The 19389-nt window shown below is 40.5% G+C and overlaps 1 long non-coding RNA gene across 2 annotated transcripts in view; it reads right to left on the reverse strand.

The window, feature by feature from the left end:
• Nucleotides 1–11474, reverse strand: part of LOC124161914 — a 65346-nt gene extending 53872 nt beyond the window's left edge. The window contains exons 1-4 of one of the 2 annotated variants that reach the window (XR_006865441.1): nt 11159–11474; nt 10728–10905; nt 3140–3353; nt 850–918 (exon numbers count right to left, since the gene is read on the reverse strand). This is a non-coding gene — a long non-coding RNA (uncharacterized LOC124161914). The remainder of the gene's footprint in view (nt 1–849; nt 919–3139; nt 3354–10727; nt 10906–11158) is intronic. The other variant, XR_006865442.1, reaches the window with a different exon arrangement.
• Between the last annotated feature and the right edge of the window lie 7915 nt (nt 11475–19389).

Raw genomic sequence — 19389 nt, forward strand, 5'->3', positions numbered from 1 at the left:
TGCCCGGACACCCCAAACGGGGTCCATCCCCTTCTGGGGCACCACTCAGTCACTCACGTCCATTTCCATCCATTTCATTGCCGTAACACATATATTAAAGATAATTAAGAGAGGCAAATTTTGGCTTTCATCTTCTAGCGCGCACATTGTATCTTCCGTAATTTAGTTAAATTTTAAAGAAGTTATCCAAGATGGCGGCGAGTGAAAAAAATGCTTCTCGGAATTTACGCGTAGTAATTCTGTAAAGTATCTTAAACAACCGTCAAAAGAATGCGATCGAAGTACATAGCTCTAGATATCATATATTTGAGCGTGTAAATATTGGGACATTGAGTTATTTACGAAAGTCAGCATGCATTAACATTTTTCGCAATTCGCCGCGAGCCGCGAGTTGGGGTCGGCGGAAACACACGACGGAAGGCTATGGTTACGGTTAATAATGACGATTCTGATTGGCTTATTCAGTGGAAGTCTCTGATTTGCCCTCCAACGCTACGAATATTAAATTATTCATGTGAAAATAAAAATTTAACCGGAAAAATTGGTTATTGGGAGGTGAATTTCACTCGATCGCGCCGAAAATTCATTTCGTTGATCGGGAGTTTTCGTAAAAGAGGAGTTCGTTCATCGGGGTTTTTCACTAATGTGTTTACATAGGCAATTGGCCGGACCAATAGCATTTGTTCGTTGAACGGAGTTCTTCGTTTAGCGGGAGTTCGTTAAGGTGAGGTTTTACATAGGAAACCACCCTAATAGCTCGGATAAATGAGAGTGTACTTGTAACTGCCTCGTTGATGCGGCCCTTCGGAGAGCATTATTAACATTTGAAGGCATTAAAAGAAGACTCACCTCTTCACTGTCCTCTGCTTCTGGCGTCATCATCTCAACCTTCACCTAACTGGCTGGGCTGAAGCTCATCTGCAAAGACAAGCAAAGTTTATAGGGAATGTGAATACCAATTATGTATGTATTAAACATATTATTTCTTTAACCATTAAAACACTAACTAAAAATTTCCACGGTTAGTGTCTGTTCGCGCCATAGGGAGTCCTATGCTGTAATCACCACTCACCTGATTGTTGTTTGCTGGGCGCCGGTGTGGGCGAGAGTTTCATTGTTTTAAGTGTTGTTTTCGGCTTGTTGGCCGTGAACGGCAGTCGTGAATGTGTCGTCAAGTCGGGAGGTTCTCGAGCCGACGCTGCCTGAGGAGGACATCGATGGGAGCCTGACACTCAGGTGAGTGGTGATTTTGGATGGTGTGGGACTCCCGGCGCATAATAATAATAATATATACAGTCCACTTTATTGTCGTTTAATACTCTCTCGTGTCATGTCGTGTACTGTGTCACTAAAATAAGTATGGTCAACTTAAGTAACTTTGGCCCAGGGACATAAAAAGATTCATAGCTCTATATTTTATTATTTATACATAGTTCTATATTACCAATTATTGTACAAACAACCCTGACATTGAATCCTGAAATCTGCCATTTCAGAACATTATGTGAGCCTAGACCTCAACCATTAAATATGAAGAGGCAGAAATACTATTCCCAGCCAAATGTTTTTGGGATCGCCTCACTAAGGAAGCAATTGAAACTAAGCTGGAGTAAACTAACTTTAATAGTGATTCCGGGCACTTCATTAGCAACATCTGGAAACCCCATTCCACAGAAGATATTACAGGTCTAAGAGCCTAGACCTCATCAGTAAGCCTAATACAGGCAACATATTTTTCTGACGTAAACGGGCAAGGTGAGTCCAATGGACTCTTCGGACACGGACACGGTTCGGAGACGTACTTGAATGTCTGACAGGCAGGAGTTTGATGCAAACAATCATTTCTTGATGATCGCATTGATTGACTTTCATAATGCAGTCGGAGCGGTCACTTTTGGGGAGGGAGGCCCCCTGCTCGGAGGGTCAAAGGGTCTATTTTTCAGAGGGTCTATTTTTCGTGATTAAATGAAAAGTGAAAATTTTCAAGTGCGCGAAAACGCGACGGCGTAGTATGAATGCCGGGTAATCTCCGAGTGACGTCGTTCTGGTTCCCGCAGCCCCAAGTGAGGTGACCTTGGGGCGAGGCGCTGGCGAGCATTAAATTGCAATCTCAACAATTCTCTTCACTTTCATTGAAAGGGAAACTCGTGCTGTTACCGATTTAGTTCAATGGTTTTGTTATGATAGGATAAACAACAGTGTAATAATTCAAATGTCACACTGGGTGAACAGAAACTACATGACATAAATAATGAATTGTTAACATAATAAAAGAAGAAATTCCTTAATGTTGTCGTGCCTATAATTTTTCCAAACCCTGTGAAAGAGTTCTGATGCACTGAAAATCATGGGCGTATGCAACAAGGGGCAGGGGGGGAGCTGCCCCCCCCTAGAAGCATAAATTGCAAAAGTATTTAAGCAAAATCATTACTGAATTGAAACGAAAGCATTCAAAAAAATTTTCTTTAAACCCACGAAAAATGATAAATATTAGTATAAGATATGTAACTAAAATGAAATTATTTTTTCAAGGAAAAAATCTCATAAATTAATGTCGCAACTTGGTTTGCCCCCTTAGACCATGGCTTGCCCCCCCCAACGCAGTTTAGATCCTGGGTATGACCTTGCTGAAATATTATATGTAATCAACTGTAAAGCATCAACAATCTCAATTACAACATCAACATATTACCCCGCAAGCCATCCCAAAAGGCTTATGGCAGAGGGTGAAGTAAATATTTTCAGGCTCTGTAACTGATTAAACTTGTATATGAGAGCGGTGGGGTTGGAGAACGAGGGGGTGTCTTTGCCAAATTCGACCCAGAAATATGCATGTCAAGTGAAATATCAAATCAAGTCATCGCGAGAATTCAATACGGTTGACTAGGTTTTACAGGGTGATACATGGAACAAAAGCAGACTTTTTTAAGGCGTTCCTTCATCAAATTCAGAGAGTATACTGAAAAGACAAAAAGGCACAGATTCCACGATATCACTGCTTCACAGGTGAGCAGACATCCTCAGTGGAGGGAAAGATTTAAGAATCTCTCACGAATTGGACGAGAAAAAATTTAGAATTCCTTCCAACTACAACTCGAAGTCTTTTCCACGAGAGGAGACTCTAAGTTCATGGCTTTACCTGTGCGGTTCGACGGCACTGTGGCTCTTTGCGTGCTGGGTCAGGTCGCTCGCCTTGACGTACCGTCGTCCGCAATCCCCACACGCAAAGTGGAGCTCCCCCGAGTGGTGCGTCCTTGCGTGGCACAATAGCTGACTGCTCTTGCCAAATCCCTTGCCGCAGTGCGAGCACACGCAATGTTTGCCACTATCCCCATCCGCCACATCCCCGAGCCCTGTTCTCGGAAGACAATGCAAGTGCATCAAAGAAGAGTGAAGACACAGGCCAAACTCCAATACAAGCATACCAACATAGTATGTATAAATGTAACATACACTAACTTAAAAGTACATCTTTCAAAGTGTACAACCAAATCAGAACATGTATACGCACAAACAAAGCGCCTGTAAGTCAAAGAAATTTTACAACATGATGCCACGTTAATACTGTGATGGATTAGAATTTTAAAACAACCAAAATTACTCACATACTCCTAAGTAATATTATAATTATGTATATAAAAGGACAAGGAATACATTAGTTAGCACATGTTGTATTTAAAATTCAAATTTATTCCATGCAAGCTAAGACACTGTTTGGACCACATGAGTAGATGTTGAAGCCACCTAGAATTCTATTCTTGGTGTTTTTGAATCTTACTTGACTCAAAGAGTGATAGACATTTCGATTGTTGGTTTGCCTGACATTCCACGTTTCCATACAGTCATAAAAAATAAAAATATTAAGCTACTGCCCTTGTAATTAAGAAAAACACAAATTTAGGCCAGAAAATAGGCGTTGAACTGGGAAAACCATAGGCGAAATGAATTTGAAAAAATCTTTTGAAATTCCCAGCTGGAGCAAAAATTCATGAATGGTTCACGATAACATCAATACAGTACAACCAAATCAGAATATAACTAAACACAACCAAAGCGCCTGTGAGTCAAAGAAATTTCACAACATTATCCATTCTGATTGCGGCTACTAAACGCTGGTCTGCCCAAAATCATTGGCCCCTGGTTCTGGATCTGACTAGGCTGCTTGCTGGCAATATCAAAATTGCATCGTCTAGTTAGAAGCAGCTGCTGAACAGAGATTTCGTCTTATAGTGCACTTGGTTGTGCCTCCGAAGTGAACTGGAGGTCGTCTCCACTCACAGCTGATGCCACGTAGTCGCCTCTCGCACAATTCGCCTGGTTTGCAACTGCCAAGGGATGGGTATCCGTGATCATGGAGCGCGGTTGTGCACTGCGAGGCTTGGAAAACAGGAACACAGTGCTCCCATGAGTGCAGCTAGGGTGCAATCGCTTCCGTTTTACGAAAAGGATTCTAACAGAAATAATAAGCCAGGTGTACCCTAGTATTAATGAAGTAATGCCAATGATTTTGTGTCTTGATTTATTTTTTTAATAGATATTAGTAACGAGGAAGTCCTAAGAAGAGTGGGAGAGAAGAGAAGCCTCATGAAAACCTTAACGAGAAGACGGAACAACCTTATAGGCCACATCTTGAGACATGATGGCCTGATGAAGACAATCGTCGAGGGACAAGTGGAAGGCAAGAACGGAAAAGGAAGACCTCGAACAAAATATATGGAACAAGTAAAGAGAGATGTGAAAGAGAAGAAATACGTAGGTGTGAAAAGATTAGCTGATAAGAGAATAGAGTGGAGAGCTGCGTCAAACCAATCCTAGGATTGTTGACCAGTGATGATGATGATGATAGAGATTGTGGAAAATATTAAGTGAGAGTGAAACAAATGCACAGATAAACTGCAACACGGATAAAGCGCAGCCGGATATTCGGGAGTGTGCTGGATTCGGCTTTAGTCTCCCTGGTAAAGAACGTCCTGTCGAATATTCTCATCGTTAGTGGCAAAAGGGTTAAACACGTTTTATTCCTATTGAGCGTCGGCTCAACGGATCATTTAACCCTTAACCATTGACGTGAAATGTTTGATACACTACCAGTGACGTGCGGTCTGGGAGACAGCAATGAAACAAAAATTCGTAAAACATTGCAAAGTCATTTTTATTGCTCAGTTTACTGTTTCTTAGACTTCTCAACTATTATTAAACTTATATTTAATATTATGCATTCCCAATACGAACCAACTTTTTCAGTAAAAATTTTTATTTGAAACAGGATCAAAATACTAATATCAAGAACACTTGAGTTATTTTTACTATGGTACTTTTTTAAATTAAGTAATTAATTACCGTATAAGCGCGTGTAAGAGGCGCACCTTTTTTCCCAGACATTGCAGCCGAAAATGGGGGTGCGCCTCTTACACAAACTTTTATTCTCCCCCCCTCCCCTTCCCCGGTCGCAAGTCCAAGGGGAACTGAGTGGCCTTGATTTTCAGCGTGAGTCAGTCATCTGAAACCCTGGGTCAAAATCAAGCGGCAGGCAGGGGAGTTTCTCCCTTAGTGACGTATTTTTAAAATGCTCCTGTTTGAATTTCTTGCAAGCATCGCGCCGTCACGTCGGTACCTCAGAGGTGAACATACAAAAGATCGCGCGGGGTGATTCGCTCCGGAGCGCGCGCTAAATTTACAGCCGCGAGTGGGCATCCCGCGGCATTTATACTGCATATAGTAATCGGTTATCAAACGTAGAGAAACGCGTATTTTTGACGGACATACCTGGTTAATAGTCAATATCTGACTTGCCGAGTAATTTCCATTACGCTGAGGACCTGATTTTCCAAAAATCATCTTCGGACGCTAATATGAGGATTTTTGCAACTGGAAATTATATTGGAGTCAAAACCTGCGCTTTCAAAAATTCGAACGAGTGTGTTCATTGTTAGACTAAATTGTGGATGGAAGAAATCAGAAATGCTTATAAGTGAAGAGCGCGGAAGGAGAGGTCCAGGGGAAAGAGCGCGATCCCACCGTCTTCGAAGCAAGCAACGAAATACGGAGGGGAAGGAGCGCGCTCCCTCCCCTCCGTATCTCAAGCTACGAGGCTATGAGCGAAGGAGCACGGGAAGAACACGTCCGATCTTGCACGTGACGTAGTTGCCTTCAAAGCGAAGGGGCAGCAATGTGATATATGCAGTTAGCGTTGCCTAAGGTTTCCAGTCCGTCTCGTCTTGTTTGAGTGCGCTTATGCTACGCTTGTTTCTTCCGAAATTGTCCTGTTTGGACTATTTTGAATATTAGTAGCCTTGTTGTAACTATAAATCTTTGTGTCAATCAATTAGAGCTTAAAAAACTTAAATTCTGTCAGATATGCGTCGCGTTAGATCTCTTTCTTTTTTGAACCTCGTGCGTGTCATACAATTATTGAAAGCTATCGAGATATCTTCGGGCTCAGTAGATGACTCCCCCTTGCATTTGGCCTCCATAAACTGGGAGATCGATCAAGGTCAGTTGTGAGACGGGGTAGGGATGAAACACGTTTTCATTGTTCCCCTGTAACTTGATGTTTTCCTATTTTCCTGTGGGGTCTCGGAAAGGAAAAATAAACGGCAGAGGCATTGGCTGATGGAGGGCCGAGTGTGGTTCCGTTAAATCTACGACGTGGTTATTATCCTACGGCGCTGAGATTGCCCCGATTGTTGTCCAAGCTCTGGGGAAGGATCATGCTAAATGCCTGTCGTGTTTTGCCTTAAAATTTTCCACGGCTGCAATTTTATTGCAATACTCCTGCGAGAGCATTTAAACAAAATTGTTCGTGAGTAGGACAAGCATCGTAGAGCGACGGCGTATGCGAAGAGAGGATCGGAACTCTTTCTTCTCCCTCTTATACCGCTATTACCGCCGCAGTTATCAAAATTTTCTCTTTCAATTAATATTGAAAGATTCAATTAATATTGAAAGAGGAAAATTCGATAACTGTCAAAATTCCAGGCGCACGTCTGCAACACCGCGCGATAGTATAAAAAAATGCCGCAAAATTTTTTCTTCATAGCTCCGATGCTCAAAATAGGGGTGTGCCTCTTACACGTGTGCGCCTCATACACAAGCTTATACGGTATCCACGTTATGCAACTAGAAATGCTTCCTTATAAATTGTTAGTAATTATTATTATTACTCTTGAAAAATCACTAGGAATTGTTTTAACAACTTTTTGAATCATTTCCACCAGCATTACGTTTATTGGATTTCCAATTAAGCGACGAGAGGTCCCACAGACCGCTACTCAAATTCAGATGAAAATGTTCAGAAATAAATAATAAGAACGTTAAATTTTAAGAGTCCTTATTGTACAAAATTATGACGCTCACGAGGATTATAGATACAGTAAAACCCCGTTATTTACACTTTTCTAGGGACCCAAGAAAAAAAGTGTAAATTGCGGGAAAATGCAAATAGTGGGAAATAGAAAATTTTCACTTTTACTCACATACTGGCTTTGGAAATGTTAATTTTGTAACTGTTCACTAAGCATTATTCCATAACATTGTTACCCTCTGAAGCACAGTGTTTGCTGGCAGCAAAAATTAAAAAATAATCCTGTTTCATCTGAATTGAAAATATCTTTTGGGCTGTAACCTTCCAGAAGTCTAATCAATTCAGATTCTTTCCACTGTATGTTAACATCTTTGCTTTCACCACCGTCTTGTATACAATACTGAACCTATGTTTGAATCTATCCAACCAACCATTATAGATGCCGTGGAATCTTCGATTTCCAATCTTGTGGGGAAATACAATCCTTCTTCTCAAGGACCTTTGGAGCTGTTTACATGATACATAAACATGTACGAGTTAATGTATGTTTGCCTGAATGATTTTTGTGGACCGGAAGATGACATGCACAAATGCATGCAGGGGCGCCCCTGCATCTGCGGAGATCCAGGATTTTTTCTGGGAGGGGCACAGAGGGCCCGACAGGCAAACGATCTTGTCTTGAGATTAAAAACAAGATATTATAATGACTTTACGAAATTCTTTTTATTTTTATGTCAAATTTATTAATATTGAATTAAATGGATTTTTTTCTGGGGGGGGCACAAGCAAGGCTGTATCCAGGACTTAGTTCTGGGAAAGGGTGGTGGCACAGGGATACCTCGTAATACAAAACAAATGTAATGATACCGGGCCATATTAAAAATCTTGCATATTTTTTAAGGGTCTGGGGGAGGGGAGGCACGTGGGGAGGCCCCCTACTCCCCCCCCCTAGATCCGCCTATGATAACCGCATTCAGATTTTGTCTAGTTTTTAAGCATCTGGGGAAGGGGGGGCTCGCGCCCCTCCCCTAAATCTGACTATGAATGCATGAACCAAATTTGAACAGGTTCAATTTTCTGTTCATGCATTCGCACAAGTTGGGTGAATACACGGTGCATATTCGTGTTCATTCGCGCGTTCATAAATTTAGACATTAACTTGCACGGGGGTCATTCCATGTCAAGTGGTCTAGGGCTCCCCGCGCGACCATCACCGATTTTGATGAAATTTTGTATGAACAGTCCCACATGTCCCAAACAAATGCTGGTAAAGTTTTAGGCTCGGCGGTGCAATATTTGCGGAGATACAGGAGTTTGATTGACCCCATACCTCGACTTCCTACAGTATGACTGTGAAATTTTCGCAATTTTAAATATCATTATCTCCGCTATTATTTTTTCAAAAGAAACGAAACTCGGCTACTTGGTACAACTTTTGGTGCTCTATTCAACGCAACAATTTAAAAATTTTAGTTAATCATTAGGACTGAACAAATTTCTCACAAAATTTGACGAAAAATGTTTTTTGAGAAAAAAATTAAAATGTTGACACTGTACAGTTCCGACAATATTCAAGCGATGAAGATGAAACTTGGTGCACGATATCTTTACATAACATAGTTTTTAAAGCAAAAATTGGAAGCCTATAGGTCATTGCATAATTTAATAAATTAAGTGTAAAGATGCAGGTTTTTGTAAATTGGTCAAAAATAGGGTACCTTAAATCAACTGTTACAAAAATAGACCCTCTAGAAACGCTTTGAAACTAATCTAATTAGAAAGAGCATGTTTTAAAGTCTCTAAAACAGTGGGTCTGGTTTTTCATCGCGGGCAAATAAGACTAGAAAAATTTAGGCAAAGTTGACGGCGTTGCCATGGCAACGCCGTCAACGCATGCAAAATTTGCATGAACCTAAAGGATACCACTCTTATGAAATCCTGAAAAAGTCTCCATCGATCCCGTGTGTGCAAAAAATTTCATTCAAGGTCAAAGGTCACAAAATGGGTTTTTTTGCATTTTTGGCCAAACGGTTAGTTTTATGATAAAAATTGCTCAGACCAAAATTGTAGACCAGAAAATTATCTACAAAATTGAAATTTCACTTTTTTCTCTAAGATTTACCGTTTCTGAGAAAAAGCCATTCGAATGCAGGCTGGAGCTGTGTTCTCCGTAATATGCATGACTATATTGTTGCGCTCTCCGAACATTATTGGACGCGTAGCATATCTCTGCTATGTGGGTGGTAACTTCAAATTTGGAATAAGAGGAGGAGGCCCCCGTTAGAAAGAAGTGAATGCCAGAAAGGTGCCAATATTCAGGGAGAATCCCCAGAAGGCATCCTACCATATCACCTCATGCTCCACCAGTAGGCAGTCACACACACAGCAGAAATTCGTCTCTGAGACGTCTCGAATATCGCATGTTACGTCTCGTAGACATTCTGAGAGCTTCAGAGACATCTCTGAGACTTCTCTGTTTGTACTGTGGTGTGTTTTAAAATTAAGGCAATAAAATAATTGAATGCAAATTATACAGTTATGGCCTACTTATCTCGATCATTTTTAGCGACAAATTTTGTGATGGATGACCTTTTGAAAATAAGAAATCTGTATTAAATGTCGTGATTTTAACAATCACAACTGCATAATTGCACAAAAAAATATATATGGAAAGCACTGATGGCGTTTAAATGCGTTTTTTTAGATTCCTGAACATTTCACGACTACATCTCTGAAACATTTGCAAAATTCGAGACCATAGTGAGACGTCTCTGAGAGGTTATTTGCTATGTGGGCAGTAGAAAAAAAAACTTTCGTTACACTGAAAAATATTATATTTTAGTCATTTATCCTGTATTTTCCCAATGGATCCAATTTGAATATGAATGCCTAGAAAATGTCTCCTCAAAGATATCTTGTAGATATCAGAAAAGCGGACATTCAGATATCTACAAAATATCTAGGAGATGTCTAGGAGATATTACAAGATATTTTCCAGACATTAGCTGAAGACATTCTACACATTTTGTAGACATCTAGAAGATATTTTGTGCTATGTGGGACACATCCCGCGGGTCTATAGTTGCACTTTAAAACTCCCCTACAGCCTTAATTCCTAGCTGAGCCCCTGGTGTTGAGTGAGTAAAATACCTTACAAACTATTGTAAACAGCGACATATCATCGTAATGTGTTTGCAGTTGCCACACCGTTGCCTAGGTAAGCACATCGAGAATCCATCCTTATCCAAGCTTTCGCGATACTTTCTTCCCGTGTTTTATTACACTTCCATAGCACTTTTCTCACATTTTACATTACACTTGGTACTTCCCCACATTTACGAAAACCGACCAGTTTAAATACTAGAACATCCACCTCACAAATTAGAGTTACAGATAAGCTTTCATAATCAATAGCAAGTCTTACCTGAATTTCGACGAGTTCACCCATGATACTCCACTCGAGAAATCCATTAGTTCCTCGAGGATTGAATACGTCGATGGTCCAATCGCCTGGATTGAGGCATAGTCTGCAGAGACGAGCCAGATCATCTTTAAGCATCTTGCTGCGATCTTCGGGGGTAATTCCGGTTTGCTCGACATAGCTAAATAAAAAAAAACGGAAAAATATCAGCAACTCATAACGGACGCGAGTGAAACAAAATGCACATTTATACAACGGCTAAAAACGATACGAAGCCAATGTCTTGGTAGAGCTGTCAATTGGACAATTGCGTACACCGAAATGAATTGGGTCATGAAACGTTACTATTCTCCTCAAGACAAGAACCATTTTCAGAATAATCCAGTCAACAGTCGAAGAAAATATTATATCACCATAATGTTCTTCATACTCACCGTGGCTGCCAGCTTTCCGTTCTCTAGTTGTATTCAGGGTGAACGATACATCAACAGGTTGCCAGGCGGATCCATGTATGAGCGAATTATATGGCAAAATAATAACATCTAACAACTATCATGATTGCGAACACGACATATATTCGCTTAAATATTATATATTGGTTGTGATTGAGCTTCCACTGATTCGAGAACAACGTTAAATGCTTGCAACAACCAGCAACACATGCGAAATAATATTTTTAAGCCCGTGTTCCAATCTACCGTAAATGCACTCTTGCGCTCTTTTCGATCGTCACATGTCGGAAGTGACGTCAAGCTGGGTTCACTGCTGGGATGCGGCACAGAGAGGACAGAGGGCGCCCTAAGCTGTAATGGCGCAGAGTCCTCTAGATTGCTCACTCAACACTACTCTCTCATCGTAGCCTACGTTATTCATAAGGCCGTCCAACGTGGACTGTAAACGGGCAGAATGACCATGTCTGGAGTTAGTTCCAGTTGTCGCCGCTGGCGCTGTTTTGAGAACAAAATTCGTATGGGAATGAATGGCGAACATTTGAAACAGACGCGATTTTTGTCAAAATTAGTTCTCTTTTCGTGATTATGCTAACATTTACCATATTTATTTAATTTTGGCCTTTATTTTTTGGTATTTTTCACGGAATAATGTTTTCAAAATTATAGGAATTTCCGACAAAGTGATATTTTCCTAAACGCAGGTGCTGTTACTTCTTCCATGTTACAGTGTCCGTTTCATTTTAGCATAATTGTCCAGAAGTGGCCTAAAATTTTTTTGTAATATTACACGAAGCAATACCGGATTTGTGCATTGCTTACAAGCAAATTCCTTCAGAAATCTTGGTAAAATGAATGTCAGTAATTGCTCTTCAAGTAGCTGGCGTTGCAGAAAGAGTACTGCCCGAATATAAAATTTTGATGTCAAGTTTGCGCACTGCTTACCCTGAGAAATATGTAAAAAATTTTCTAGGATAACAATCTATCTATGATCTATTCAAATGATTCACTCATAACAGTGAGGGAGCACTTTTTTGACAGGCGGCGAGAGGTTCCAGACACCCTATACATTCAGTTCTCTCCTCTGCGATTCGGACTAGGTAACCCGCCACGAAAGCTACTGCAGCTTCTCTCATATATATTTCAAATATATAAGCGATGGTCACTTGGGGAAATTTGTTAATAATAATTAATTAACTATCAAATAATTAATCAGTCGACAAACACTTTTTCAGTAACCTTACCTGGAATAGGTCTACTTAATATCTCGAGAAGATCTTCCGGTTGCGTTGCAGGAGTTTCATGGCCCTTAGAAATGTCATTGAGTTTCCTGATAAGCAACAGTGATTTGCAATCTTCAGAGTCATTTACTCTATCGCAGAGAGGTAGAAAGTTTTGAAATTCAAGTTCTTGACATGTTTTCACTGTTTTCCTGCTGTCGGTAGAGTAACTTGACGAAGTCACTGGAAACGTTTACTCCGTCAGATGTCAGTCTACGGTCAAGAAACTGATTTCTCATGGTCTCAAGGGTGTGACTAGAACCGTAGCTAAGGAATAGAGGCCGAAATGGGGTCACAAGGCGCGCAATGGAATACTGTCTTCTGAATGAACGTTGGCCATCTGTGAAAATTCCCACAAAAAATATAATTTAACTAGTTTAATAGAGGAACACGTTTTGCTCAATTCCACCCAGTTTTCTTACAATTTTACGCTGTTTCTTGCGGAAAAAATGACGTGATACTTGCCAGGACCCCCCTCCCCTCCACGTGAGATTGGGTGAGAATCGGTTCGACCCCCTTGCCCCTGAACGATTCACGCAATCAACCTGCTGCGTGAACGGCGGTGATATATCCATGAATTTCCCATGAGAAAATATTCCCCTGAACCGGGAATCGAGGCTGTGATCTTGGAATTCCAGGCCACTGAGCAGACTTTCTTTGATTCCCATGGCAATTGTTCCGAGGCTCATGGTACAAGATGAGAGTGGCGGATCCATGGGGAGGGGAGATGCTTAGGAGTCGTAACATACGCTATAGATAAAAATTGAAATTTTCATGTCACTACTTTGACATAAAGCAGATAGCAAAATTTTCCGGCAAATTTACCAACTATAACGAGTCAAAATACAAATTATTTTTAACCTTATGGGGCCTATTTTAACGCTTTGGCATTGGTAAAACGATCTACTACGCCTGCATAATATAGTGTCTTTTTTATCAATGAATTAGTCTAAAACAGCCGTTTTTGAGTCTGGAAAATCCTAACTTTCAAAATCCCCGAACCCCCCTTCGGCTAGGGGGAAATTCCCCTGGTTGTGTAGTAATTCACGAAGATAGGCCCCCCACCTAGTTGGTGCAGATCTATATCCGTCACTGCTAGATTTTAAACCCTTGTGGTTCGTCAAGGATGCCAACGCGGGAAAAAAGGACTTCAATGAAGCCGCAACCCAAGACTGGAGCTAGGGCGTTGCAGGGGGGCGTGTGCCTCTGGCGAAGATTTCAGAGAGGGGAGCAGAAAATTTTGAAACATTTATTAGAAAAGTTATTTAACTTTCATAATTAAATTAGTTAGCCAAAATAATTAAAAATCATTTTAAACTAATATTAATAAAAGTTCTTCACAGCATACATACGGCGAGTAATTTCAACTTATACCGCACAATAAAAAAATGGATTACATAGGTATTATATTTTAGGGGTGGAAGAGAGAAGGGGATCACGGGAGGGATAGTGGCAAACTGACCGTTGCACCCCCTGAAAAAAGTCCTAGTTATGGCCCCTTCACGCCTTCACGACCGGTTAAGAGTCTCAACCCTGCCCTAAAGACGCGCATGGCGGTATGACCGCAGTTCGATTCCCGGTTCAGGAGATTTTTTTCTCATGGCAATTCTTGTATATTTGGTAAGTTTTGGTTAGTGAGTAATCATTTCCATCGAAAAATGTTTTGCAATAGGATCCAAAATCAATCGCCTTAGGACTAATTTTCTCGAGACCTCCTTAAAATAAATATCCTCGCTTTTTCTCATTCTTCATTATTTTCCCCTACCAAACACCCTAAAGGTGGCTTGCTGGGTATTATGTAGCTTTACAAGTATTAGAAAGAATTTAGAGCCTCTCTTAAGATAAAAATAACGTAATTTCATCAGTTCCGTTGCTATTTCCCGTAAGATCTCATGTAATTCATGTTCTCAAAAGAGCGCCTCTACCGGCCGAAGACTCAACTACGTGCGCTGTCCCAGCCTTTTCCCGACGTTGGACGGCCTTGTATATAACGTAGGCTACGCTCTCATCAGAGTCCTCTGGATTGTTGATAATACACTACAAAGTTACTACAAAGATAATACACTACAATACCTACCCTATGAGGGAGTAGTGTAGAGAACTGCCATCCAGAGGACTCTGCGCTCTCATCATGTATCAACTTCGTAGTTATTATATGACAATATAGAGGACTCTGTAATGGCGAAATGCGCTTCCGGCCATGTTCTAAGCGCGTTAATGATCTCAAGCATCGAGTCTTTTAGCGTGGTTTGAAGGGTTATGGCGTGAAATCCAGGATCTTATTCGTGTTTCAAAGTGCGAATCGCATACTAATATCATTATTTGGTGAGCACTAAATGCGATGGCGGATAATGAAAGGCGAGGAGGATACAGTTGGTGTTCTGGAATTGATTGCAAGAATAACTCAGGAATACCCAAAAGCGACCTAAGTTTTTTCCGTTTCCCGAAAGATCTCGCAAGGTAAGTTTGAAATTATTTATGGTATTAATATTATTTATGTTCCCATAATTGGACAACACATGAGGTTCGATGCCTTTGCTTATATTTCAGTGCATCATCTAATGCTGCCTTGTAAAAGATTGGTATCGTTGAGATATTAACTAAACTATGCTGAGTGATAAGGAACAGAGTATTGATTTCTAGATGTTTTACATTTGATTTCTACATTACAACTGAATTATTGGTTATGGATTTCATCATTAGAAGCCAATGTTAAGTATAGTAGAAAAATGGCGGACATGGGAAATACAGGCTCTACTCATACTTCAAGCCTTATTGGCTTCTTTGTAGCGTAATTCTGTGTAAAAAATGTACTTTGATTCAAGTCTTCTGCTTACGTAAGATTTTAAAGTCTGATAAATACTCGCAAGACTACGGCTATTGACGCGTTTGAACCCCTGCCACTTGTGCAAAGGGAAAGGTATATTAATAATGGGGGAATAACTTTCCGCAATCGGGTTCAACTCCGAAGGATAGAAGGGCGTGGGAATAACGATTATAATCGAGAAATAAAGCACAGAGTTCCTCACTTTATATTCAGGGAATTGGCCGTGGACGTGATGGTTGCGAATCAGTGAATGGTATATTTGAATACGCGCCGTCTTTTGACGTGCTTAGAAAATGGCCGACGCGAAGTAGCTTTTGTCCTCTCTGTATACTCTGTGGATGCGGAAAGCGGACTGCGGAAACGCTGCGGAAAATGGTCTGGGGGTGGGGGAGGCTGCGGAAAAGCGGACGGCAGTTCACATGGACGCGGAAAGGTTGCGGAGCGCGGAAACATATTTGCGGGAAACTTGATTCTGAAGCCGCGAAACGCTGACGATAAGTATTCTATTCTGAAATTCAGTCTCTCTATTTTCGACCCTGCATTCTTGGATTTACTCTATTTGATATAATAATTATTTGGTTGCCGTTCGATCTCATTACGTTTATTTTAACTCTGCAATTTATTGGACGACGATTTTTCTGGATACGGAATATAATTGACCGCTGTCAACCCAGCCCTTTTTTTGGAAGGATTATCATCTTAAAGGTAGGTTATACAATATGAAATCAAATTTTATCATAGTATTTGAGATATTTGAGACTTGATACTATTCGTCAAAAAGTCGTCTTATGCCGAAATTAACGTGAAACTAAATGAGGCCCAATCATTAGTGCATGCATTAATTTGCAATATTGCATAACTTACCCAATCTTTGAAGCTCAAAAAAGACCATGGGATTCATAACAACGTCTTTTAGGTACTGTAACCTGTACACTTAAACGCCTTCTAAAGCTTGTTTCTTTTGTGGAATTATTTCATATTTAGGATATGGAGGAGGAGTTAGAAATGCTTCTCATTCTCCGTTTGAGGAGGAGAAGAGAAGGGAGACGAATGAGACAGGCCATTGCAATGCGACGCTGGTGGCAAAGTCACATTTTGCAACGGAGAGTTGAGTATGGCTTTTGGGAGAACCTCATCCAAGAGATGAGGAATCAGGAGCCGGATAAATTTTTGAATTTCCATAGGATGTCAGTCATTCAATTCGACCAACTCTTGCAAAAAGTTGAGCCTCATATTTCCCGTCGACAAGTAGTCCGAGAGCCCATACCAGCCGGCCTTAAGCTATCATTGACTTTAAGGTAAGAACTTTCTCCTATATGGGTGGTGTAAAAGTACAGTTTTATTATTATTATTCATATAGAGAAGTATAATTATACTTCTCTTTCTCGTTATTTTTTCCATCCTTTTTATTTTTCCTAATTCCTGGAGATAACATTGCCTTTTCATGGGATACCACGTTTCATTGTGATAACTATGAGGCTCAGTACCTAAAACAGTACATTCTATCTTCACAATTCTTCTACATCCTGCTACCTGCACCCTAATGAATTTCAAATCTGAAACAACATGTTCTCGGTCTGAAAATGGTGAATTTGGAATAGGTTTGGAACTGATATAGAACATATGGAACTACTCAGGAATATATGGAAATTTTTTTGAACCATTAGGGAACTGAGCTCAGATTTCATATGTGGAACTCAGGTTCCATCACCTAAACGTACGCTCCACATCTAGAATATCCCCCTGTTCCACATCTGGAACATCAGTTTCATTTCAGAAACTTCAGTCCCCTATCAGGAACATCAGTTTGAGTTATGGTGAATCCACCCGTTCCATATCTAGGACTATAGTTCCATATCAGGAACTTCAGTTCCATGCAAGTTCCATATCTGTTACTTAGTTTCATGCTAGTTCCATAGCCGAAACCTTGGTTCCTCATCAGTTTCAGATGTGAATTTGTTTGGAAAGTAATTGGACATTTTTGATAGGGCAATTCATTGGTCTGGAATATTGAAAGGTTTACATAGACAGTTCATACATTAATGTATGGACTGTCAGCTTTGTAACCCTTGGGAAGTAATCCAATATGGGGAGATAACCCAAACAAGAGAAACCAATAAATGAATTTGTTTCCCTCCACCCTAATTTTTAATGCACTCCCTTTTTTGAAGATTTCATTATCAGTTTATCTCTTTTGTAAGCGACTGAAAAAAAGGCGAAGCGGCGGGCATTGCAGGTTGTTCGTTTAGTGGGCAGTAAAACAGTCAGTCTAAACAAAGTGTAAAGCAGTGTGTTTATTCTTAATTGCGATTACGGTTTTAGCAAACATTTGTGCAAAATGAATTCTTACGTAGGTGTGCAAGGTTTTACTTGACATAATGGTTTTCAGGAACGTAAAAAGTGATTTCAAGGCATTTTTCCATGCAGAATTTGGAATTTTTGTCGTCACTTTTTTCGCCGTGTTCACAATAATTTTGGTTCCTGTAACTGCGACAATGTTTCAGCTATGATGATGCCCAGGCGACGCTCGCCCGGGCGACCACCATAGCGAAGCCGAAAAGCAAATGCGGGAAGATGCAAAAATGGAGAAGGATTTACGTCACCGCTGCTATTGCCATTGATGAAGACAGGGACTCATATTTATGCGATAGTTCGGCATTCCCACCGTAAAAAAGTGCCCCAGATATGATACGATAATATTTTTTTCGCATAGGAATTGTGAGGTCTAGGAGCCGATATTCACTTTTACATTGCTTCTTATGGGATATTATTCTTCGATTAACGTCATTTCGTTTATCATCACATTTTTCAGGAATGGTAAGTGACAAATATACGAGGACTCACTGTATGTATAAAATTTTAGTATAGGTATTTGAAAATGGTGTAATAGCGGAAACCGGTAATAAAATGGAATCTCTGTGAATTTTGTGGAAGTAACAAAGTGTTTTTCATTATTAATATGGAGCCAAGGCCCTTATATACTGGTTACTAATCTTCGGCTCAATGTTGTTGCCTTGACTGACGCTCCCACCCCTCAAACCCCTCCAGAGAAACTCTGGCGCGCAGTGGCGCTACCACTAGGGGAAATATGGAACTAACTGCGGTCTCGGCGGCGGTTCGAAAGCAAATCGGGACGAGATGTAGTGATAAGAGTCGGATGTGGACGAATTATAGGAGGGACGATTAGATTAATTGAATAATTTCACCATGGAAATGCGCTATGGGCTGTAAATCACTAGTTTCTTAGTTTCGGCGGGTAAATAGGACCTAGTGAAGCCAAAGTAACAATAAATTTATCTGCATTAGGGTTTCACCTAACTCTCGGAATTTTCTGATTAAATGCTATGATCGAAGGCGGCGGCAGTTGGAAAAAAACATATAGGTACATTAGAAGGCATTTCTCCCGTTAACGGCCATTTTACACCGTGCACATAATTGCACAAACTGATGAATTTACTAAGGCGCTGTCAAAATAACATCGTGCAAAGCGATAAAGTGCTAGAACGATTACATGCAAGATGGTGAAATAGCCCCTATTCTAATTTCATTGAAATATCCGTGCAATTGCACGCCAGATGGAGATAGAATAAGATCTCATGATGGCCACTGCTAGTCTTCTTTACAGAGTGAGTCAACACTTCCAATGGTCATTTTAACAAAACACAACAAAGAGTCACTCTCTCGTCGCCTAGGGTCCGGTCTCCCAGATGCCAACGTATGGTGAGGATATGATTGATCAGTTCACCTTACGCATGCTTATATAGGGTTATGTTATGCAAGCAGTTACATAACATACAGGGTGAATTCTGAAAGTGATGCAATTGAATAACCCGTGCCACCCCAATTGGTTGGAGTGGGATCAAACTACTTGGAGTAGGAGGAATGGACTCTAATCATTGTTGCAAGACCAATCTGATCGCTTTCTAAGCTATGGAAGGACGTAAGTTATTATAAACCCCCCCCCCCTTGGCCGACCTTGTCAAGGAAAAAAATGGAATCAACAGTCGAGCAAAGTTTAAGTTTTATGCTAAATATCTTTAGGAAACGAAATAAGTTGTGAGGCTTCTAGCGACTCTGTTCTGCCCTACTCACAAGTTTTGAGGGAGTTA

Source organism: Ischnura elegans, chromosome 7 (genome assembly GCF_921293095.1).
Source record: "Ischnura elegans chromosome 7, ioIscEleg1.1, whole genome shotgun sequence".
Lineage (NCBI taxonomy): Eukaryota > Metazoa > Arthropoda > Insecta > Odonata > Coenagrionidae > Ischnura > Ischnura elegans.